The sequence below is a fragment of the Panthera onca genome, chromosome A3, assembly GCF_046562875.1.
Source record: "Panthera onca isolate mPanOnc1 chromosome A3, mPanOnc1 haplotype 2, whole genome shotgun sequence".
Classification (NCBI taxonomy): domain Eukaryota; kingdom Metazoa; phylum Chordata; class Mammalia; order Carnivora; family Felidae; genus Panthera; species Panthera onca.
In genome coordinates, this window is record NC_138341.1 from 72,887,192 (window position 1) to 72,912,394 (window position 25,203).

Below are 25,203 nucleotides of genomic sequence, written 5' to 3' on the forward strand. Positions count from 1 at the left end.
GACTAAGCCACCCAGGCACTCCTGAATTGCCTTTCTTTTTGAGGAAAGAAGGAATATGTGCCTTCTTTACTACATATTAAACATTTTTTAGCTTCTTATTCCTTTTATTTATTGTTTACAATAGCTAATTCCACTTATATTAGGTATCTACAATAGTCAAATTTATAGAAATGGAGAGTAGAATGATAGTTGCCAGGGACTGGGTGGTTGGGGAAAAGATTTCCTGTTTAATGGATATAGAGTTTCTGTTTTGCAAGATGAAAAAATTCTGAAGATTGGTTGTACAACAATGTGAATATACTTAACACTACTGAACTGTAAATTTAAAAATGGTTATTTTATTTGTAATTTCCAAAAATTAAAAAATGCTTTTTTAAAAAAGGTTAAAAAACAAAAGTTTTACTAATATCTGTGAAAGTTAGGACTCTACGTTTAAATAATAATAGTAATAATATAATATTACTATTATGATAAATAATAATTAAAATAATTATAATAAAGTTGCAGCTATTATTGAGCATTTACTTAGTTACAGGATCTCTTTCAATTCTTTTTTTTTTTTTTTTTTTTTTTTTTTTTTTAATTTTTTTTTTCAACGTTTTTTATTTATTTTTGGGACAGAGAGAGACAGAGCATGAACGGGGGAGGGGCAGAGAGAGAGAGGGAGACACAGAATCGGAAACAGGCTCCAGGCTCCGAGCCATCAGCCCAGAGCCTGACGCGGGGCTCGAACTCACAGACCGCGAGATCGTGACCTGGCTGAAGTCGGACGCTTAACCGACTGCGCCACCCAGGCGCCCCATCTTTCAATTCTTAACACAACTCCCTGAGGTAGGCATCACCACCCCCATTTTAAGATGACAGTATTGACAAACGTGCCAAGGCCATCAGAAGGTCTCCCCACACTTTGAGATTGCTAGATGGTTTGGGTGGCAATAAGAAGCAGAAGAAAGAGGGCCACATTAGCAGCTAGGACCTTGGGTGCTTTGCTCAACCTCAGTGAGCTCCTCTGGATCAGAGATTTCCCCACTGTGCCCTGAGGAACTCCAGCAGTTTCACAGAGACCCCCATTCTTACCCAGAAAGTGTGGGGATAGAGAGGTCAGGTGAACAGAGCTAAAGTCCTGCTGAACCAAAGCGGTTTGCATTTTTCTGTTTTCCATTTTGGACTTTCACCCTGAAGAATGGGCTCTGCTGCTAAAAAGAAATTTGAAAAACACTGGATTCGATTATCTCTGAGCTCACATTTTATAGCTCAAATGAATCTTCCTAAACACTGCATCTCTGGAACTTGTATGTGGGCAGTGTGACATAATTTGCAGGGCTCAGAGCAAAAGGAAAATGCAGGGCCCCTTGTTCATCAAGCAGTTAAAAAAAAAAGTGCCATTAAAGGCACCAAAACATGAAACTTCTTCCTTTCTTCTGTGGTCTTTTCTCTCAACTTGTCATGGTGTTTTTATTTGCTATTTTATGGCATTTAAAAAAAAAAATTTTTTTAACATTTATTTTTGAGAGAGAGACAGAGCGTGAGCAGGGAAGGGGCAGAGGGAGGGAGGCACAGAATCCAAAGCAGGCTCCAGGCTCCAAGTGTCAGCACAGAGCCCCACAGGGGGCTTGAACCCACAAACCGTGAGATCATGACCTGGGCTGAAGTTGGACGCTTAACTGACTGAGCCACCCAGGCACCCTGCTATTTTATGTCATTCTAAGTAAAGAGAAATTAAAATTTTAAATTATTGACATAAAGTTTACCATTTGTATTTATATTGGGAAATACTAGTTTCAAATGCAAATATGAGTATTCGACTCATATGCAGAATCGCTAAAATTATATAATTTGTATTTCATAGCTCATGCATGCATATGTGTTTTGTTCTTACCAGAACAGTAGAAACACTACACAAAACTAACTCAGCTGTTTTTATTTGACATCTTGAGAGGCACACATTCTACCACCACTTACTCCCTTCTGATAAATAAGAAAGGACTCAGAAGAAGGGGAGCTGTGGGTTGCCCAATCTTTTCCTTCCTCCTTCTATGTCATCATTTTCAGCAGCAGTGGTTAGCTAATACAAGATAACAGGAGTAAGAAAGGATGGGATTGGGTTCCTTGGTGATTGGTGTTTCATAGGCTACCACTGCCTTCTTTTTGAGTGCAGAGGAAGCTCTGATAGCCTCTTGGGGCTGTCAGCACCCCTGTTTATTCAGTTGCTTTGATTTTACTTGCTTTGAGTCTCAGTGAACACGTTGTGGGCCCACTGGAATCCTGTGCTCATAAGGATGTGAGTACTATATTGCAAAGGAGGTGGTAAGGAACAGCAGTGGACATACATAATGTGTCTATGTTCTCTGTTCACATATGTGCTCCACTGTCCCATTGGACTGCATTTAAGAATACAGGTTCAGAGATGCCTGAGTGGCTCAGTCGGTTAAGGTTCCGATTGATTGATGGCTCAGGTCATGATCTCATGGTTCATGGGTTTGAGACCCCAGCATTAGGCTCTGCGCTGACAGCATGGAGCCTGCTTGGGATTCTCTCTCTCTCCCTCTCTCTCTCTGCCCCTCCCCCACTCGTGCATACACACTCTCTCTCAAAATAAATGAATAAACTTAAAAATATATATAAAGAATGTCCATGTGACTTTGGTTAATAAGATGTGCATAAAGTAACATATGTCTCTTCTGGCCAGAAGCACTTACGAGCTGGTGTGTGATTAATTATTTATCTCCCTTTCCACACCACCATGACTAACAATACCCACATGGTGGAGTCTCCACCAGCCTGGGTCTCTAAGTGAGAACAGTGTGAAGCAGAGCCCACCCTCCCACTACCTTCCTGCTGACCCAGAGTGGACCTGTAGCAAAAGAAAAACATAAACCTTTGTTATAAAGATTTGGGAGTTGTTTGCTATTAGTCTGGGCTATTGCCTTAAAATTATCTTTGGAATAGTTATAAAATGTATATTAAAAGCCAAACACTATAGCTTTTTTTAAAGTTTATTTATTTTGAGAGAAAGAGAGAGGGTGAACAGAGGAGAGTTAGAGAAAAAGGGAGAGAGAGAATCCCAAGCAGTTTCAGTGCTGTGAGCCCAGAGCCCGGTGCAGGGCTCGATCCCACGGACCATGAGATCATGACCTGAGCCGAAATCAAGAGTAGGAAACTTAACCGACTGAGCCAGCCAAGCTCCCACTCTATAGCTTTTTAAAAAGGTGACTCAGTTTTTTTCTTGAAATAGAAATTACCTTTGGTAAGTTTTGTATTTGTTGAATATTTAATCATCATTAATTTTTATATGTGTGCTGTTTGAAGGGCAAAACACAAGAGTAAAATTCTAAAGGTTGAACCTAATTTTCCTTTGTATCTAAGGATCTCCACTGATATCCCAGAGTCACTGTAATATCCTAGAGTCCATATTTCATGCTGTTGGGCAAAACGTTTCCTTTTAGCAAACTTGGGTGAATAGAGAAGATAATAACTCTGAGGAATCTTTTCCCTGGCTTCACTTCCAGTACTGGAGTGATCAGGAGAAGTATTTCCCCCAAAATAGATACAAGGAAAAACAAAAGGCCTGGATGACTGGGGCCTGAATAACTCTATACAACTGAAGTTCTCCCAAAGATATCACATATATGGTGCTTTTACTACTGATATTAAACTCCTCTTCTTTCTCTGATATCTGAAAGGATATACACTCCATCATTGAGGAGAGCTATTTATAAGAACATGGAAAACTTGTTTTAAAAGCAACTATCAAAACTGGCAGGGAAAGAGATTTGATGGATTCTTTTGTATTCAGAATTAATGCTCCAAGGAGAGAAAATGCCAATGAATGCAAAGGTCTGAGTAGCAAATTAACAATTCTCATGGTTGGTCTTGATATTTGATGTCAGATAAATTTCAATGAACTGAGTCTCCAGTTTCTTTCACAGAGAAACATAAAAGTCTGCTCTCTATAGACTTTAACAGATGGAAAAGAAATATACTGAATTATGTAAAATGCTAACTCTGAGATCCAGTTATTTGAAGGCTCATAAAAGTCCAAGTATACTCCATATGTTTGGAAATACCTGGTCACTGACATTCGTAGACTTAATGTTTTCTGACTTCACTATCTTTGGATGGCCCTGAAGTTTCGATACAAGCAGAACCGTGTAATTTTGTGAGAGCACAAATGTGAATAAATTGCCACAAGTCTGGGGTATCCAAGTCACTAACACCAATCCAGGAGGTGTGCCTAGCCTGCTGCCCACCAGCCCCAGCTCAGTGCAGTCTTGCTGTTCTCCATCATCAGCTGCATATGCAGTAAATCTCAAGAAGTAGAAGAGGTATCGTGTGTGTGCGCGCATGTGTGTGTGTGTGTGTGTGTGTGTGTGTAGCCCTTCAAAGAAAAAGAAAGCTAGTCTCTTGTTCTAATGTTGTTGGAGAAAAGGTAAAACTCTCAGAAAGTAATTATTCTTAGGCAGAAAATACTTTGGGGATAATTACAAGCCATTGTTAAAATCTCTTTCATTTGAGGTTGATGATGTGATAAGTCACCCATATTCTATCTAAAGACACACAGACTCTGGGGAGGGGGGTGCGGGGAGAGGTTAGTTTACAACACTATTTAGCATCTTCCTGGCCAGGGCACAACTACTTTTCAAGTGAGAAATAAAACAATAAAAATTCAGTGAGGAAATGCACTGGAAATAATTACCTTTTACAGAAATGGGATTCAGGAGGTCTATAGAGGCATGTCCATGAAGCAATAGGCAATGTAGCTTCTACTACTGCAAAGAAAGCACCAAAAGTAAAAGTTGATTCAACAGTCTGCATAATGTGACACTAATAGGGGAGGTGGCCTCAGCTGACCCTCCTCTCAAGCTGAAGAAATTCATGCCCTAGCATAAATTCCCTATTCAACTTCAGGGAATCACCCTACATTCAAAGGCAATTACTTTGTTTCAGAAATACATTAAATGTTCATGCCAGGAAATGGATAGAGTTGCAAAGGAGACAAAAGGCAGTTGTCAATCATATTCTTTAAATTTATTTTTAAGTATTTATTTATTTCTTGGGAGACAGAGAGACAGAGTGCAAGCAGGGGAGGGGCAGAGAGAGAGGGAGACAAGAATCTGAAGCAGGCTCCAGGCTCTGAGCTGTCAGCACAGAGCCTGATGCGGGGCTTGAACCCACAAAGTGCGGCATCATGACCTGGGCCAAAGTTGGACACTCAACCGACTGAGCCACCCAGGCACCCCGATCATATTCTTTAAGGAAGCATTTATAGCATCAAGAATACCTTCTGAGGTGGGTCCTTGGCTTTCTGCATTCATATTGTATCTTCCTCTACGCTCTCCTTCTCACACTTCTTCCAGCTCTGAGGCTGGATAATCACTCAGAAGGGCAGGGGAACCCTGCCGATCTCCTGTGACTTGTCATTCTCCACTGTTCACACTTTTGAACAAGCACAATTGCATGGTCTCATCAGCATAGACTGGATTTTGCAGTTTCAGACCACTTTACAGATAATGTTAAATCAATCATTGTACAAGGTAGAATAGGTTTATTTTAATTTATCTTAATAGTTCTATAAAAGACTCTGTTCCTGTATTTAGACAATATTTTAAAGTTTGAGGGAATTTAAAACTTCAGTGATAATATAGTGCAGTTCATGGGGAAAATTGTATCTTGTGTTGGTATTTATAAACTTACTTATTCCCAACAAATGCATGACTTTAGGGTGTCCAGACAGATACCAAGGACCTATGTTTTTTCGGATTAAACAGTTAACCATTTACATATATTTTTCTCTGCTTCATTCTGTATATTTTAAAACCATTCTGTTTAAATAATGTCTCATTTTCAAGTAACAAAAAAATTTACAAAGTTGCAAGGAGAGAAAGAGTCAATGTAAATCAACTGTAACTCAGCTCTGGTGCTATGTGCCCCTAAGCCTAACAGAGCATGAAGGACTTGGAAATTAAGTCACTGTTTGAGAGTTAATCTTGTAAAGAAAACACTTATTAGATTGGAGTTCTAAAGAAGTTGGCTAAAAAGACAGACTGTCTCCCAAGTCAAAAGTCGGAAATACCTGGAAATCTAATAAAGATTTGCCCACTGCAGCTTTATCACTAATGTTACTACACCTGCAGAAATTACGTCCATTTCTTGAAGTATGGCAGACTAGGTAACCTGGTCAACCCTTCAGGTAAAAACAAATTTAAAAAAATAAAATAAAATTTACAACCATCTTTTTTAATGCATTAGTGATCTAGCAAGAAAGTGAGGAATACTCAGGCCAAAAACTGAGTGAAAAGGGATAAAATAACCCAGAGATATAAGCTGAGTAATAAAATTGATTTTTTTCATTGAGGGCATTTGCTGAACTAGGTAAACACAAACTTTGGTTTTTATGGCTTCATAGGTACTGAAGACAAGAGACAAATTTCAGGGACCCCAAGAGTTGGGAGGGGACATCTATAATGAAATTAGGACCTTAAAAGCCTCACCCTTATTCTAGTGTAAGACGAGCAAGCAATAAATCTATTCACCCCAGAGAAACCACAGAAGACTGCAAGGAGAATTTTCTGCCTCAAATCTTACTAAGTAAAAGGGGTAAACAAAATCTCACTTGAGAATTTATAATCAAATGAATTTGCTTTATCTACATGATCAGGCTGAGGATTTAGCTTAAAGTGTTCTTGGGCAGAATGTGCCCTCAGGCACCTGGCAGAAGGAAACCTACCTTCATTCCAGACCTCAAAAATTCCCAGAGATAAACTTCTATAGAATGTGGTATATAATAAAAAACTATGATATACAAAAGAAAACAAAGACACTATGATGAAAGCCGGCAGAAATCAGAGTTAATACCATCAGCTCATCAAAGACTTCAGGTACAGGAGTTATCAGAAACAGAATATGAAATAAAAGAAAATTATGGAGGAAATAAATAAAGAACAATAACATGAGTGAATCTCTGGAATCTAGTCCTGAAATCATTATTGCACTATTGCACTATATGCTAACTAACTTGGATGTAAATTAAAACAACAACAACAACAACAACAACAACAACAACACTAACATGAGGAATGACCAAGCATATTAGAGAATGAACCAAATAAACCTTATAGAAAGGAAACTTGGTAATTGAAATTATAAATCAAATGGGTTTAACAGAAGATTAGATATAAAGAGAATTAGTGAAGGGGCGCCTGGGTGGCTCAGGTCACGATCTCACAGTCTGTGTGTTTAAGCCCCGTGTTGGGCTCTGTGCTGTCAGTTTGGAGCCTGGAGCCTGCTTCGGATTCTGTGTCTCCCTCTCTCTCTGCCCCTCCCCCACTCACGCTCTGTCTGTCTCTATCAAAAAATGAATAAATGTTTTTAAAAAATTAAAAAAAAAGAATTAGTGAAGCAGAATGTAGATCACAAAAATCTGCCATAATTTTACAGAAAGAAACAGATATAGAGAATACAAAAGAGAAAGACACAAAGTGAGAAGGTTTAAAATGTACCTGAATAGAGTTCTACAGTGTAATAGTTGGTGTTACTGTGTCAACTTGCCTAGGGCATGGTACCCAGATATTTGGCCAAATATTATTCTAGATATTTCGGTAAGGGCATTTTTTAGGCAAGATAAACATTTTTTTTTTAATTTTTTTTTAACGTTTTATTTATTTTTGAGACAGAGAGAGACAGAGCATGAATGGGGGAGGGTCACAGAGAGAAGGAGACACAGAATCTGAAACAGGATCCAGGCTCTGAGCTGTCAGCACAGAGCCCGACGCGGGGCTCGAACCCACGGACCGTGAGATCATGACCTGAGCCGAAGTCGGACGCTTAACCGACTGAGCCACCCAGGCGCCCCGGCAAGATAAACATTTTAATCATTAGACTTTGAGTAAAGCAGATGACCTTCCATTATGTGGATGGGCCTCATGAAATCAGTTGAAGGCCCTGAGAGAAGACTGATCTCTTCAAGCAGAAAGGAATTCTACCAGCACACTGTCTTTGGACACAGACTGCCACTCTTCTGTAAGTCTCCAGCCTGCCAGCCTACTCTGGATTTTAGATTCACCAAGCCTCCACAATCATATGAGCAAATTACATAAAATCTCTCTCTCTCTCTCTCTCTCTCTCTCTCTCTCTCTCTCTCTCTCTCCAGACACAAATGCACACACACAGACGCACACATGCAGTGTTCGTTCTGTTTTTCTGGAAAACCCTGACTAATATGTGCAAGGAAAGAGAGTGCAGCAATATTGAAGACATAATGCCTGAGAATTTCCCATAACTGATGAAAGACACCAATGTACAGATTTAAGAATATTCATGAATCCCTATGCATGATAAATACAAAGAAATCTGTAACTATACATGGCATAGTAAAGCTGGAGAACACCAGAAGCAAGGATAAAATCATAAAAGCATCCACAGAAGACAGAATACTTTCAAATGAATGACAGTGAGACTGACAGCACAGTGCTGGACAGCAACATTGGAAGTCAGAAGATCATGGAAGGATATCTTCATCTACCGAAAGGAAATAACTGCACCCTGGGATTCTATGCCAGAAAAGATTCCTTTTAAGAGTGATGAAGAAAGGAATAGAGATATGTTCAGACAAACAAAAGTGAAAGAAAGAAGTGAAAAATGAAACCATCAAAAAGTGAAATCATCCGAAGGGCCTTAGTAAAGGCTAAAGGATATATTTCAGAGAGAAGGAAAGCAATCCTTTCTTCCATGTAGGGAGAGAACCCATACAGACAGGGATGTCTGAAGTAGGTGTGAGATGCAAGAAGAATGAAAAGCAATGGAAGTAATAAACATGCAGGTAGACATAAATAAACATTAACTGGGGCACCTGGGAGGCTCAGCTGGTTAAGCGACCAGCTTCAGCTCAGGTCATGATCTCACGGTTGGTGAGTTCAAGCCCCATGTCAGGATCTGTGCTGACAACTGGGAGCCCGGAGCCTGCTTCAGATTCTGTGTCTCCCTCTCTCTCTGCCCCTCCCCTGCTTTCACTGTCTCTCTCTCTCTCTCAAAAACAAAATAAAAACATAAAAAGTTAAAAAAACAAACATTAACTGCAAAAAATAGCACTAATGACATGTTATAGGATTAAAAACAGGAAGAGTACAAATAACAAGATATCTTCCCTCTCCTAGGTTGATGAAGACATACTTCCCATATCATCTTCTAAAATCGTTATTGTTTTTGCTTTCATATTTACATATTTCACCCACCTGGAATTCATTTTCATGTAAGATGTGAACAGGATGTCTCTATTAGTCAGCTTTGCTGAAGTAACAAACAACCCTCAAAATTTTAGTGGCTTGCACCAACATATATTGCTCTTATTAATGTCAGCAACTGCAGATTTGCTACTTCAGCTCTACCCTACGGTGTTTTTTCCTTGCAGGTCCCATGTGTCTTCTCATTCTGGAAACCAGGCAGAAAAGACAGCCCTTTATGAGATATGCCATTCTTGGGGCAGAAGGAAAGAGCTAGACCCTGTTAACTTAAATAACCTCCATGGATGTGGCATACGCAAGTGCTCAAGCCAGACACAGTGAGTTGGGAACATATGCTCCTTGTACAGGGAGGCATTACAAGTCATATGACAATGGGTAGAAGTATATAATCCTCTAACAGGAAAGAATACAAATCTAATTTACAAAGTTCCTCATTTAGTTTTTTCCCTATGTGATGCCCAGTTGTCCTGCTATGATGTACTGAAGTCTATTCTTTCCTCAGGGATTGCTTTGCCAGCTTTGTTCAAAGACCAAGCTTCCCACATAGCTGTGCTCTTATTTTTTTCAATTTCTTTCTTCTTGTTCCCAAACCAGATCATCTTATTACTATAGTCTCTAGCAAGTCTTCATAACTGATTAACCAAATCTACTCACTTTGTTCAGGTATATTTTGGCTCTTCTTGGATCTTTGCCCTTCCATAGACCTTTGTTGATTTCTGTAAACACCTGTTGGGATCTTGAATGGGTTTACATTTACATCTATTGATCAATTTAGAAAGAATTGGCATCTTTACAATATTGAATCTACTAATTCATTAACATGGCTATTTCGATCTTCTTTAATTTTTTCACTGACATTTTATAGTTTCCTGAGTAGAGGTCATTATATTTTGCCTTAGATTTATTCCTAAGTGTTTTATGCTTTAGATGATTTTTTTAAATTATATATTTCCTTTCATTTTGTTTTCAGTAGTGTTTTATGCCTTTAACTTTTTTGTTAATTTCTTTTTAATGTTTATTTATTTTTGAGAGAAAGAGAGAGAGAATAAAAGAGAGAGAGAGAGCATGAGCATGGGAGGGGCAGAGAGAGAAGGAGACAGAGAACCTGAAGCAGGCCCCCCTGCTGTCAGCACAAAACCCCGTGTGGGTCTCCAACCTGTGAACTGTGAGATCACGTCCTGAGCCGAAGTCAGGTGCTCAACCGACTGAGCCACCCAGGTGCACCACCTTTATTAACTTTTAATTTATATGTGAGATCCTCTGGAGTTTATTTTGTTGCAAAAATAAATCATTTTAACTTTATGTTTTTTGAAATATTAAGCCATCTGTACCAATAGTGCTTATTAAGAGTACATCTTCTCCCCTTTGAATGCCATCTTTATCATATACTAAATTTCCATGAATGCCCCAGGTTTTTTTGCCCCTATGCAGTTTTCATGTATTTGGCCCATCCACCAATAATCTTTAATTATATTTTATTTCCCAGGCTCTGTGTCTTTGCTGGTATGTAGGCTTTTTCTTTCTCATCTCTCTGCACTTTTTCTTAGATTAAGAAATTTTTGACTCTTATTCCTGATGCATAGACATGCAATTGATTTTTGTGTATTGATGTATTTACCAACCTTGCTGAATTCTAATAATTGTAATTATTAATTCTAATAATTTACCAGGATGTTCATTTGGATTCTCTACTGTACAACAATATTATTTACAAATGAAGTATTGCCTACCAGGAAAGCTCACCCGAGCTTTGGTGTCCAGGGTTTTTTTTTTTTTTTTTTTTAAGTTTTCTTATTTATTTTTGAGAGAGAGAGAACACATACATGGCAGAGAGAGAGGGAGAGAGAGACAATCCCAAGCAGGCTCCATGCTGTCAGCATAGAACCCAACAGGGGGCTCCAACTCATAAACTGTGAGATCATGACTTGAGGTGAAATCAGGAGTCAGATTCTTAACCAACTCAGCCACCCACGAGCCCCAGAGTCCGGGGTTTTTATTGTGGTTCCATCATGTAGGCATAGAACGCTTGTGTGACTGAACTTAGTTATTCAATGGTCAGTGTCTCTGAAAGTCAAGTGTGGTGTGGGCCAATGCCCTCACCAAAAATCACATTGTTCGAGTCCAAGTCTGGCTCTGTGCTGCACATGGCACCTGCTCTTTTCTCTCTCAAAACAAAAAAAAAAAAACACTAAGAAATCACATTGTTAGTGTACCCTGTTGGGTGTGGCCTGTGGCCCCAGTTATCAGGCAAGATAACTTGCCTGTATCAGATACTTATCATGCAAGATATTCTAAAGAACTGGTCAGAGAACAGCCCTTGGTTTAGAATGTAGAGCGTTTGGGCAGCCCAAGCCAGCTGAGTTAACCCCTTACTGTACATTTTATAGAGAGGGTTTTTGTTTTTGTTTTGTTTCTGTTTTTTTTTTTTTAGGGAGAGTTTGTTTTGAACAGACCCCCAAGTCACTTCTAGTTTAGAACTTATGGTTTGAGACTTTTGGGATTACCTAGGTCATATGAATTTGAGTTTAGCTCTGCTTATGGGTTGGCTCTCAGTTTTAAATGATCAATGATCATTTTACCCCTTCTGTTCTGCTCAGTGCCAATGCAACACTCCTTGAAGTCGTGTGTGTGTGTATATGTACATGTGTGTTAGGGTAGTACATTTACATTTTTCCCCTATAATGAGGGCATAATGCTACAACAAAGGATCCTAAATGGAATGGGCAGGTTTTCCTATTAGATTTACCAATTTTAGGGGTCTCTAGGTCTTGTCTTCTGTCCTCAAGCTTCAACAAGCCATGACTGTCAACCTAAGCTTAAGTTTGCCAAGTTAGACAAATGTCCTTGAGGGAAATGTACTTAGGTACTCTTTGAGTCCCTTTTTTCCCTTAGATATTACCCTGGTCACTCCTTGCTGTTTTACAGTCCAATTGAGTGCTTTTCAGAATGGGCTTTTAAGGGGCACCTGGGTGGCTCAGTCAGTTCAGTGTCCTATTTTGGCTTGGGTCCTGATCTTACTGCTTGTGGGTTCGAGCCCTGCATTGGGCTCTGTGCTGACAGTACAGAGCCTGCTTGGGATTCTCTCTCTCTCTCTCTCTCTCTCTCTCTCTCTGCCTCTCTGTCTCTGCCCCTCCTCCACTTGCACTTTCTCTCTTAAAAATAAATAAATAAATCTTTTTTTAATAAAAAAAAGAATAGGTTTTTAAAATATATTTAATTCTGTACTTTAGATTTTTTCCTTTTTTTTTTTTTTTTGCAGGAAAATTTAGGAGGCTAGAAAACACTTAGACATCTATACTACTGTGGTACAAGACCATTTCATTTGTTTTCATATTTTCTTTTATAAAATAATAAAGATATTGGGACACCTGGGTGGCTCAGTCAGTTAAGCATCTGACTCAGGTCACAATCTCATGGTTCATGGGTTCAAGCCCCGTGTTGGGCTCTGTGCTGACAGCTCGGAGCCTGGAGCCTGCTTCGGATTCTGTGTCTCTCTCTCTCTCTCTGCCCTTCCGCCACTCATGCTCTATATCTCTCTCTGTCTCTCTCTCTTAAAATAAATAAACATTAAAAAAATTTTTTTTAAATAATAATAAAGATATTTAAGGTTATAAATTTTCCTTTGACTATGACTTTTGCCATTTCCCATAGGCTTTATTATAAATTGCTATCCTTTTGTTAATGTCTAAATATATTGTGATCTCAGGTTTTATTTCCTTTTTGATGAAGGGGATATTTTAGAAAGCATTCTTTCATTTTAACGTGGTTAAGTGTTTCTATTTTGTTATGTTTTTATATTCTTCTGTTGATTTCTAGCTTAATTGAATTGTGGGCAGAGAATGTGGCTTGTACAATCTTTATGTCTCTGGAATCTATTAAGATTTTCTTTGGGCCAAGTACATGATCAATTTTTATGGATATGCTGTAAGCAATCAAAAAGAACGTGTTTTCTCTGTTTATAGAAACCCTGTGTAAACAGGGATAAGATTTGTGCTTTAAATTAATGTGCTTTTCTCTTTCACATTTCCATATTTGTGTTTTTCTTCCACTGCCCAGAGTAATCTGTTGCCTTAGGTGAAAATTTGGACAGTTACAGCAGGGTAAAAAGAGAGAGTGGTAGTCTATGTTCAGCTTTTGATCACCAAAATAGAATTTTTTAAAATCTAAAGTAGAACAATATTCTTAAAAATCAAGTTTTCACCAGAGAGAAAAGGATTTTCTAAATTCCTTATGTTCATTAGCATATCCAAATACAGGCCTCAGGGATTTTTGCATGCTGCGGTTAAAGTAAACCACAAGTAGACAGAACTCAGTCTGTGAAGTCCTTGTTAGGAGATCACTTTTTCTGTCTTGCTCTTGTCCTCTGTAGTGGAAAAGGGAAAAGACCCGTGTTCTGACCACCTTATTCTGGCTATCACCTTGGACAGAATGGTTTTGAGGGTGATATTGGTCCTGATGGTAGGGCATAGTGGCTTCAAACAATAAGATGTCAGAAAAGCTGGAATAAAAAAAAGAAGGAGGTGGCGCCTGGGTAGTTCAGTCAGTTGAGCTTCTGACTCTTGATTTTGGCTTGGGTCATGATCTCATGGTTTGTGAGTTTGAGCCCCGTGTCCAGCTCTGCACTGGCCATGTAAGCCTACTTGAGATTCATTCCCTCTCTCTCTCTCTCTCTCTCCCTCCCCCCACCTCAAAAACAAATAAATAAACACTTTAAAAGAAAAGAAAAGAGAAAGAAAAGCTGTCATCAGAGTGGACTTGTACCTCCCTTCCATTTAGAACTCTTAGGAACGTCTACCACTTAAGAGTGGCCTCCTCACCGTCATGTGGGGACGAGCCAGACTGTGATAATATAAGCATGGTCCTGTGGTGAAGGTAGGCAGAGAAAGGGCACAAGTTGAACCCCTTGTCTCCCTCAACCTCTGTGTGGTGTGGAAGCAGTCAGAAGTTCCCATATCCCCTCCAAAGTGGGTGGCTGGCTTCCAGAGTGAGGGTTGAGCTGACCTGGTCCCAGAGGCTGTAGGTGGATGGCAAAAGCTAGAGGTCTGACATTAATTTGGCGTGGAAGAACGTGCAAACCAGGCTTCCAAATCCTAAGCAGGGCTGTTAGAGCCTGCCTGAGTTCAGAGGAGGATAAGGAGGCTACCAGCCACAGACCTAAGCAGTGGATTCCCCCTAATTAGGTACATCAGGGACATCATTACAGAAACCTGGTGACTCTGAAGTCAACACCAGGTCCTGCCCACATAGATCCAAGCCCTCTCTGCTGAACTGCAGATATCCTTTTGAGAGTGGTAGGGTGTGGAAGAAGAAATGCAGAACTCTGAGTATACACCCCAAAGAGACAAAAGACCCAAGACAGACTGAGGTACCATTACTTAGCAAAGGTAAGAACCACTCCTTTTAGTGCCAATGAGGAAAAGCTGGTGAGGAAGATTCGATCATTATAAGGAATTGAGAAGCTAGTTTTTAGACATAACTAAGTAGTTGTGAGTGCAAATGTGTGACGTCCTTAGCACCCCGTTTCTCTGAGGCACATCAGATTGCTGCTTGTCTTATTCAAGTCCTGTTTATCCCTCATCTACCATTTGTCAATGTGAGCTGTCAAATTATTAAAGAGAAGTATTACCCCCTCCCCACTGAGAGTAATTTTATCAACATTTCTGTTTCTGAGCAATTTTGCCATAAATACTTTTCTGTGTTGATGTTTGGTAACAACATATCAACATATATTTTCTTTGATGGGCTCTATTATTTATCCTTATAAAATATTCATTTCTGTCACATTTAATGTTTTTGGCTTTGAAATCTATCCTATCAGATGGTAACTTAGGGAGTCCTGCTTACTTTGTGTATTAGTTTCCTAGAACTACCCTAACAAAGTGCCAAATACTTGGTAGCTTAAAACCGCGAATTTTTTTTTTTAACATTTATTTATTTTTGAGAGACAGACAGAGTATGAGTGGGGGATGGGCAGAGAGTGAGGGAGACACAGAATCCAAAGCAAGCTCCAGGCCTGAGATGTCAGCACAGAGCCCGACATGGAGCTCGAATTCACAGACCAAACTGTGAGATCATGACCTGAGCTGAAGTCAGATGCTCATCTGACTGAGCCAACCCAGCCGCCCCCACGGAATTTTTTAAGATTTTTTATTTATTATTTATTCATTTATTTATTTTGAGAGAGAGTGTGTGTTCACGTGTGAGCAGGAGAGGGTAAGAGAGAGAGAGAATCCCAAGCAGGCTTAGCATGGAGCCTGAAGCAGGGCTCAAACCCACAAACTGTGAGATCATGACCTGAGTCGAAATCAATAGTCGGGACACTAAACTGACTGAGCCACCTAGGCTCCCCAAAGATTTTTTATTTTTAAGTAATCTTTTTTTTTTTTTATCTATTTTATTATTATCTATTTTATTATCTATTTTATTATTATCTATTATTTTAAAAAAAAAATCTTTTTTTTATTTTTAAGTAATCTCTACACCCACTGTGGGGCTTGAACTCACAACTCTGAGATCAAGAGCTGCATGCTCTTCTGACTGAGAGGCTGACTGAGAGGCTCTTCTGACTGACAGGCTCTTCTGACTGACTACAAACCACAGTTTATTGTCTCACAGTAGTGGAGGTTGAAAGCCTGAGATCAAGGTGTCAATAAGGCCATGGTCCTTATCTCTTCTAGCCTCTGGTGTGTGTTGGCAATCCTTGGCTTATAAATGCATCACTGCAGCCATATGGCCATCTTTTGCCTTTGTGTCTTCACATGGTCTTCCCTCTGTGCGTGCCCATGTCTGCATCCAAATTTCACCGTTTTATAAGGATACCTGTCATACTGCATTGAGGCCCACCCTGATGACTCCATTCTAATTTGATTACCTCTGTAAAAACTCCATATCCAAATAAGGTCTCATTCTGAAGAACCAAATACGGTATGTTCTGAGGATTAAGACCCCCACATATCTTTTGAGGGGTTTATGATTCAAGCCATAACGCTTTGTGTTTGCATGATCTATTTGACTCTTTATTTCCAATTTTTATCATTTTGTTCCTAGTACATTTTTTTTGACAGAAAATATTTAAGAGTCTACTTTTATAGAGAATTCAATCCATTTATATAAATTTTAATGCTTTCATCTTATTTTACATCACTAATATACTTTACTATGTTACCTCTTTTCTCCTTTCCTGAATTCTGCTGGGTTAATCAACTCGTAACTATACTTCCCATCAAGATGAAACTGTTTGAACGCTTAATTTTTTTACTTCTTTCATTCTCTCCTTCCTCTTTGCCCCCATTTCTGTTTTTCTTTTTATTAAACTAATATAAAATTTTAGTTTCAGATTATTTTTACATCCTTCCTTATAGAATGGCTCTTTCTGTTGCCAAGAATCTTTTCTTAATCCTTACACAGCAGTTTGCAATCATATTAGCATCAGCCATTTAGATTTAATTGTGTTTAGTTTATGGTTTACCACTGTTTCATATATTATAGTCTAACCCTATTTTGCGATCTTTGTTCTGAATTTCATTTTTATTTGGTTGGAGTACTTCCCAAGCAATTTCTTGGAAATTTCTTCAGAAAGAGCATATGTCTATATATTTTTTGTGCCATTGTATGTCTGAAAAAAGTCTGTCTTTTGTTTTCATATATAATAACTTGGCTCAAAATAGGAATCTCAACTCATGGTCCTTTTCTTTCAAATGCATCTAAATGTTGTTTCCCTATATCTAGAGTCAAATTATGCAGATGAGAAATCTGAACCTGGCCTGATTATCTTCTCATTTGGGCAATTACATCTCTGTCTGAAAGCTTGTAAGATCTCCTCTTCATTCTTAGGGTTTAGAAATTTCACTGAGATGTGGCCAGGTTGTTTTTTTTCCTGAATTCTGCCCACGACTTTATGAGTTTTTTCTTTCTTTTTAAAATTTTTTTTAATGTTTATTTATTTTTGAAGGAGAGAGAGAGAGACAAAGCATGAGTGGTGGAGGGGCAGAGAGAGAGGAGGACACAGAATCCAAAGCAGGCTCTAGTCTCTGAGCTGTCAGCACAGAACCCCGTGTGAGGCTCCCAACTCATGAACAGTGACATCATGATCTGAGCTGAAGTTGGTTGCTTAACTGACTGAGCCACCCAGGCTCTTTACTTTGTGAGCCTTTTCAACCTGAAAACATTTTTTAGTTCAGGAGAGTTTTTTCTCTATTTTCTTTTCTTTTCTTTTCTTTCTTTCTTTCTTTCTTTCTTTCTTTCTTTTTATAATTTTACCTGCTACAATCATTGTTTTTATCCATCTGGAACTTTTATGATTCCCAGGACCTTTGGCTTTGCCTTTCATGGATCACCTTTTTACTTTTGATTTCCCTTTATCATTTTGCTCAAGGATGCGAGATAAAGATTCCATTTATATGTTCAGATCATTCATTTTCCTTTCATCATCATCCATTCTCTTTTATACCTCTCTTGAATTTTTTGGTAACTTTTTGTTTCAATATAGTTTTTAAAGTACAGAAAAGTTTCAAGAAAAGTATAAGACATCCCTTTTACCAATTGTTTATGGTTTTGCCCCATTGTCTGTGAAATTTTTAAGGAATCGTATTTTAAATTTCTGTTTATTCATAGATAGTTTATAGTATTTGTTGCTGTCACAAATAAAGAAATTTTTATTATGTTTTCTGGATGGTTATGTTTGGCATATATGAAAGTTGGTGGGGGAATATTTATCTAGTAATCAGACTTGTTATTAAACTTTCACATTATTCCTACATTTTTCAATTAGTTTTTTTGTATTTTCTTAGTGGATGACCATATCAACTACAAATGATGACAACTTTATATTTTTCTTTCCTATAATTGAGTGTCTTCCTACTTCCTTATGTTATTATTTTGACAAGGGTCTTCAGAATAATGTTGAATAACAAACACCCTGATCCTCCTGGTCTTATTCCTGATCTTAATGGGCTTTCCCAAGAAATTGAGGAATGTCCCCTGGCATTCACATAAAGAGTGATATTTGCTATTAGTTTTTGAAAAATGTCCCTTCTCAAGTTAAAGAAGTCCCATGTATTTTTAGTTTAAGAGTTTTGATTAATAATTGATGTTAAATTTCATCAGATCTCTCTTCTGTACTTACTATAATGAGCACATAATTTTTCTCATGCAATCTATTAATATAGTGAATCACATTAATAAATTTCCCAATGTTTAACCATCTTTACATCCAGGGCATACTGCTCATTGCTCAAAGCATATTCATCCTTGTGACATTGAGCTATGGCCTTCCTTTCCCCTGACTGTCCTGGTTTTACTGTCATAGTCACATAAGCTTCCCATCTTTTCCTATGCCCTTAAAAACATTTAAAATCAACTAAGAATATAAGGTGATAAAAGTTTGAGGAGTTAATAAATCTCTTGAAGGCCAAATCTAGAAAGTTAAAATGAAAAGTAATGACAATAAAAATGTCCTTTACTCTTCTTACTTTTTGAGAACAAAATCTTTAAACATATCAGCTGATTTTCAGACATCCACTGGTCAGGGCCTCATGGACACCAAACCAAGGAAAAAGCATTGTCATTTCAGAAGTGTCAGAAACTTAGATTAGCCAAGTACTTAAAAATGTATGTAGCTTATAAAGTCTAATAGTACTAAAAGTGATAGAAGCAAAAACAAAAAACAATCACTGTCCTTCCTGCCTCTGCCTCCTCAGCCCCAAAGGCATCCTTTGATGTTTCTTCTGTTGTCACCATATTTCCAAGTCAGAAATTGGATTCTGCTTCTTTCGGTTCTTGTATATAATCTATTGCTTCCCTATTATGGTAGCTGAAGATCTTAACTTTCAAAAACTTTCTACTCTTTTCCCCATTCTTTGAAAATAGCTGTATCTTTTTTAAAAAAAATCCATAGTCATCTTTATGTTAAGTAAATCTTACACACTGCTGAGCTGAATGGTAATGCTCTTTTTTTTAATTAATTTTATTTTTTAAATTTACATGCAAATTAGTTAGCATATAGTGCAACAATGATTTCAGGAGTAGATTCCTTAATGCCTCTTACCCATTTATCCCATGCCCCCTCCCACAACCCCTCCAGCAACCCTCTGTTCTCCATATTTAAGAGTCTCTTATGTTTTGTCCCCCTCCCTGGTTTTATATTATTTTTGTTTCCTTTCCCTTATATTCATCTGTTCTGTGTCTTAAAGTCCTCATATGAGTGAAGTCATATGATATTTGTCTTTCTCTGACTAATTTCGCTTAGCATGATACCCTCTAGTTCCATCCATGTAGTTACAAATGTCAAGATTTCATTCTTTTTGATTGCCGAGTAATACTCCATTGTGTGTGTGTGTGTGTGTGTGTGTGTGTGTGTGTGTGTGTGTATATACCACATCTTCTTTATCCATTCATCCATCGATGGACATCATTTGGGCTCTTTCCATACTTTGGCTATTGTTGATAGTGCTGCTATAAACATTAGGGTGCATGTGCCCCTTCAAAACAGCATACCTGTATCCTTTGGATAAATACCTAGTAGTGAAATTGCTGGGTCATAGGGTAGTTCTGTTTTTAATTTTTTGAGGAACCTCCTTAATGTTTTCCAGAGTGGCTGCACTAGCTTGCATTCCCACCAGCAGGGCAAAAGAGATGCTCTTTCTCCACATCCTTGCCAACATCCGTTGTTGCCTGAGTTGTTAATGTTAGCCATACTGACAGGTGTGAGGTGGTATCTCATTGTGGTTTTGATTTGTATTTCCCTGATGATGAATGATGTTGAGCATTTTTTCATGTATTGATTGGCCATCTGGATGTCTTCTTTGGAGAAGTGTCTATTCATGTCTTTTGCCCATTTCTTCACTGGATTATTTGGTTTTTGGGTGTTGAGTTTGATGAGTTCTTTATAGATTTTGGATACTAACCCTTTATCTGATATGTCATTTGCAAATATCTTCTCCCATTCCGTCGGTTGCCTTTTAGTTTGGTAATGCTTTTATTACATTTCCTTTCCTGCAAGTTGCTTTGATTTTCTTGTTGTTATTCTTTGCCTCATCTTTTCATTTGCTTACTTTTCCCTGAACCTATTGCTAAGTTTTCTAATATTCCCCAATAGCTCTGTAGAGTGCCTCTCAGTACAATTTCCCACGCCATCAAATCTATTGGATAACCTCCCTTTCCATATGCCTCCTGCCAATCTGCTGTGATGCTCCCCTGGCCAAGGCACAACACTCAGCCTGTGAGTCCCTTTACTCCTTTCCTGCACTGGGTGCTCTGCTTTGTGTTTTCCTGTCTTCTTTCTTGATTTAGTCCCTCCTTTTGATGAAACACATATTCCAGTAGCTTCCTGTGAAAGGCCCTGGTAGTTTTAATCCTTTCCACTTGGACCTAGTGCCTGAAACTCTGCTGAAAAGTTTTGAGACTTTGCATGACTGGCAATATCTTTATTATGTCCTCATGCTCAATTTGCCAGGCCATAGCATTCTAAGTGGAAATTAATTTTGTGGGCATTATTCCTTTTCCTTCTGGCTTCTAACATTACTACTGATAGGTCACCATGATAATCTACTTATTCCCAATGCACCATATGTGATTGTTTTTTCTCTCTGAAAACTTTTAGGATGTTCTTGTCTCCAGTAAGAATAAGTAATATTGTGAAAAACTTCTGTGTGTCCAGAGACTGCTCTTCCACTCTGATGTTATTCAGCCATGTGATCCTCTAACAACCCTATGAGGTTGTTGCTACTATAATTATTCTCATTTTACAGAAATGGAAAACATGACACAGATAGATGAGGTTATTTTCCTCCCAGGGTTTATATCCAGTCCAACTCTACATACTCTTAACCACTATTCTTAGCTTCCTACGAATGCAAAGTTTCAGGCACTAGGTCCAAGTAGTAAGGATTAACACCACCTGCAGTTTGGCCCCTTGATCTATGCACAAGGTCAACTAATTAGGAAGCGGTTTCTCTGTATTAGCCTGCCTTGGACGTTTCCTAACAGGAACCAGCCAGTAGCACTTTTAACAGCCAGCAGGCAGGGAGCTTCCAAAGACAGAGCAGGTATCATTTTCAGCACGGTCTTGTACTACTTACAGCCAATGAGGAGCCTTGCAGAGGGTGAATCACTACTTGTAAGGCTGACGCAGCACCAGTCTTGACAATAGCAAGCACTCCCCTTTGTGACGTCCTGAGGTGTCTTGCACCCAGATGCTGCTAGCTGTTTATGCCTTATCTTCTGTACCTACTGTAGTCCTAGTGATTTTCCTCTTCTTATCTTTTAGAATACCACTGTAGGTGTCCATCATTGGCACATGGTTGATCTGTGTGTGATATTCTTTGTATTTTTTTGTTAACTTTTCCCACATTTGCATCTTCCTACCTGGACTGTGGACAGAACTATCTTATACATCTTCTAAGTTGTCGTGGCGACAAAGAGACAACATATATATACACATACATGTGTATGTGTGTGCACTTGCCTTTTAAAGACCTTTTATCATAGAACTAATATATCTTCATGCTAAAAAAATTAAAACAGTAAAGAAGGGTAGAAAATAAAAGTTACATTTTCTCAATTCTTTTGAGTCTCCCAAACTCCTGCTTGTATCTCCTGCCATCTCACTGCCTATTTCCACTCCACAGAAACAGCTCCATCCAGAAATTTTCTATGTATATAATAGCATATATATGTATTATATCTTTTAACATAAATGGGATCATGTTATGCATACAGTTCTGAAACTTGGCAGTTTCATTTGTTGTATTATTAACATCTTTCTGTAGCTGCAAATTCTTCCCCTTTCAAACAGTTGTGTAGTATGAATGAATCAATTTTTTAAAATCAGTCATCTATTGATGGGCATTTAAGTCCCATCTAGGTTGGGGTTTTTTGTTGTTGTTGTTTGCTTTCCTATTACAATCAATGTTGCAATGAGCTTCCTTGTAAAAACATCTGTAATCACTAATGCAAGCATATTTATAAATGAATTCATTGAAGTGGAACTTCTGGGTCAAAAGGTATATGCACTTGAAACTGTGATAAGTACAGCCACACTTATTTCCATGAAATCTATGCCAAATCTGCTCTTACTGTGTCTAAGAGGGCTTCTTTTCTTCCATCATATCCAATTCCAGATCACGTAGCTTTTTAATGTTCCTTTATCTACTTTGGAGAGAAATTTGCATCTCTTCGTCATTTCAGTTTCCCTAATAATGATTGAAATTGAGCATATTTTTGGATATTTGTTGGCTACTGGTCTCACTTTTTTGCACTGGGCTGATTTTCATGTTCTCTGGCCATTTTCTAGTGGGCTATCCATTGGTTTGTTGGTTTTACAAGAAGTTTGTTCATTGTCTTGTGGCTTTTTGTTGTTGGTGGTGTTGTATTCATGAAATTAGTCCATTACCTATTATGTGTATTGCCAATATTTTCCCTAGTTTATTGTCTATGGTTTAACCCTGTTTTTTCACTTTGTTACTTCTTATGCATGTGTGGACATGGGGATGTATATGAACTAAGGCAGCTGAAAAGAATAGAGGCTTGTTGAAAGCCCCCAAGCTCATAGGAGTAAAGAGGATGAGGGGGCAGGGAACTTTCCAAGCTCTATTGCTCATGTGCATTTGCTCATTTTACGAGAATCTGCCTTACAGAGCAGCTAGGAAGCAACCATTATCTAAACCTAAGACTCCTGTTTACATAGTGTTCAGTAAAAAAAAAAAGGCAATAAAATAATCTACAAAAATACATAATGAGATAAAAACTAGCTTTCTCCTCCTCCACCCTACCCCAAGAAAGATTCTGGGATATCCAGGATTGAATGACATATTACTGTGTAACTTGTCCATGCCAACTCTTGGAACCAACTTAATTCTCATCAGCCACTATAATTTATTAACAGTGAGGTGAGAAAAGACATGAATCAGCTTAATGTGATATAAGTAGGGCGTTGCCATAGCAACAAGATGCAGTCTGTTTTCTACTATTTATGTATGGTTTATTTTCTCCAGAGCCTCTGAGTTATTGCTTGAAACAAATGGAATGAGAAACATCTTGTTCTGAACACCGTCCCCCACCCCTTAGAGTGTATGTGTATATAAAACCACATTTTTTTCCATGAGAGAAAAAAAACAAAAACACAAAATTTAAAAAAAAATTATGTTTATAGCAAAAAACTAACTACATAGTTTCCAATTCACTGTGATTTTACAGAACTCAAATGCTTTTTTTAAATTTTCACCTCTGAGACACACTATTCCTCACTGAAACCTCTGGGAAAAAACCCAAAACACATGCTAGAAGCAAACCCAAAGCTAATATTGTTTCTCAAAGGAAACATTCATATTTTCTACCCAGACCTCAGGACTGGCTGGAACCAACTCCTCACTCCTAAAAGAGCACACTAAGAGTGAGCAGACTAAGCTTGGTGACAAGTTTTTATTTCACTTGATCTCAAAAGTTCAATAGAAAAGTCCAATCCAGGGAGGAAGCAAGAGCTGAGTTAGTGAGTCAGTCTACTTCCAGAGGGCACCACGGATCCTTTAGGAAGGAATCTTACCAGCCAGTAAACAGCCCCAACCTTGCCTGAAATACCTTGCAAGGAATAAGCACAGTTCATGAAGGATCCCTTTCATTTCCCGTGCTTTCCACTTTCCCTTGAGGATATGGATTCAGTTTTTAATTTTTTTAATGTTTATTTATTTTTGAGAAAGAAAGAGAGAAACAGCATGTGCGGAGGAGGGGCAGAGGGAGAGAGACACACACACAGAATCCAAAGCAAGCTCTAGGCTCTGAGCTGTCAACACAGAGCCCGACGTGGGCCTCAAATTCATGAGCCACAAGATCATGACCTGAGCCGTGGGGCTCAAACTCATGAGCTGTGAGATCATGACCTGAGCCAAAGTCAGACACTTAACCACTGAACCACCCAGGTGCCCCATAGATTCAGATTTTAGATGGAGTTGGTTATCTCCAGGCCATGGAAGAAGTCAGGGTTGCAGCTGAGCAGAAAGGGAAACAGGAATGAAGTCCTTTCATTGCCTCTTTCCTCACCCTAACTCCTGGTTCCTATCACAATTGCCCCCATGTTCTGTAGAGACAGAAGGAGGCATAAAACACAGGAGAAATTTAACTGTCAGTATCTTCACTCGACACTAAACATGAATTGATGTTTATTTGGCTATTTTATTTGAATCTTTCTGTCACTTCATAAGTTTAGCAAATCTTCCCAATCAGATCCTCATGGCTGCCACCAGGCTTCTATGCTTGGCTGGGGGTTCTGCTGAAGAAGCCCAGAAATGACCAGTAGCACTCACCTTTCATGTAGATGCCTCCCAGATCTCAGATTCTAACATGCTCACCTTCAGGATTTCCAAATCCTACTGCTCCTCAGACACTCCTCTACTGCTCAGGTCTGGGAAGAAGGGAAATGGTGGGAGATTATTATAACCACTTTGGTGTCTGGGAAAGACCCTTCTCCCCACCCCATCTTCTGCTGGATTTAGGATGTCATTCAAGTGAATTCAAGCAGTTCTATGTTAGCCAGGCTCATTAGTCCATAGGTCCTGGATATCACCATATGACACCCTCGTCATTGGTAACCCACTGTGATTTACCACTAAGAGAGCATCTAATTCATACCATACTAGAATCTTCCTTTGAGTCATTTTCCTTCAAGGTTTGAAGCACTTTTGGCTATATTGAGCAGTGGAGTATCTTATTTATTTTTTAGGTATAATTTACATACAGTAAAGTGCAAAAATCCTAAGTTTGAAGAATTTTACTTATGTGTATATGCATAACCACCCACCAGGCCAATATACAGAATATTTCCAACACTTCAAAAGCTTCCCTATGGTCCCTTCCAGTCTCAGCCCCTCCAAAAGTATATGCTATTCTGATTTCTATCATCAACACTTAGTTTTTCTTATTCTTGAAATTATATAAATGAAATCATATAAATTTTTTTGTATCTGGCTTCTTT

General features: G+C 38.6%; 1 long non-coding RNA gene across 1 annotated transcript in view; it reads left to right on the forward strand.

The window, feature by feature from the left end:
• LOC132661654 (uncharacterized) overlaps positions 1 to 25,203 on the forward strand; it is a 208,814-nt gene that overhangs the window by 127,744 nt on the left and 55,867 nt on the right. Inside the window, exon 4 of the long non-coding RNA XR_013554639.2 lies at positions 9,407 to 9,556. This is a non-coding gene — a long non-coding RNA (uncharacterized LOC132661654). The remainder of the gene's footprint in view (positions 1 to 9,406; positions 9,557 to 25,203) is intronic.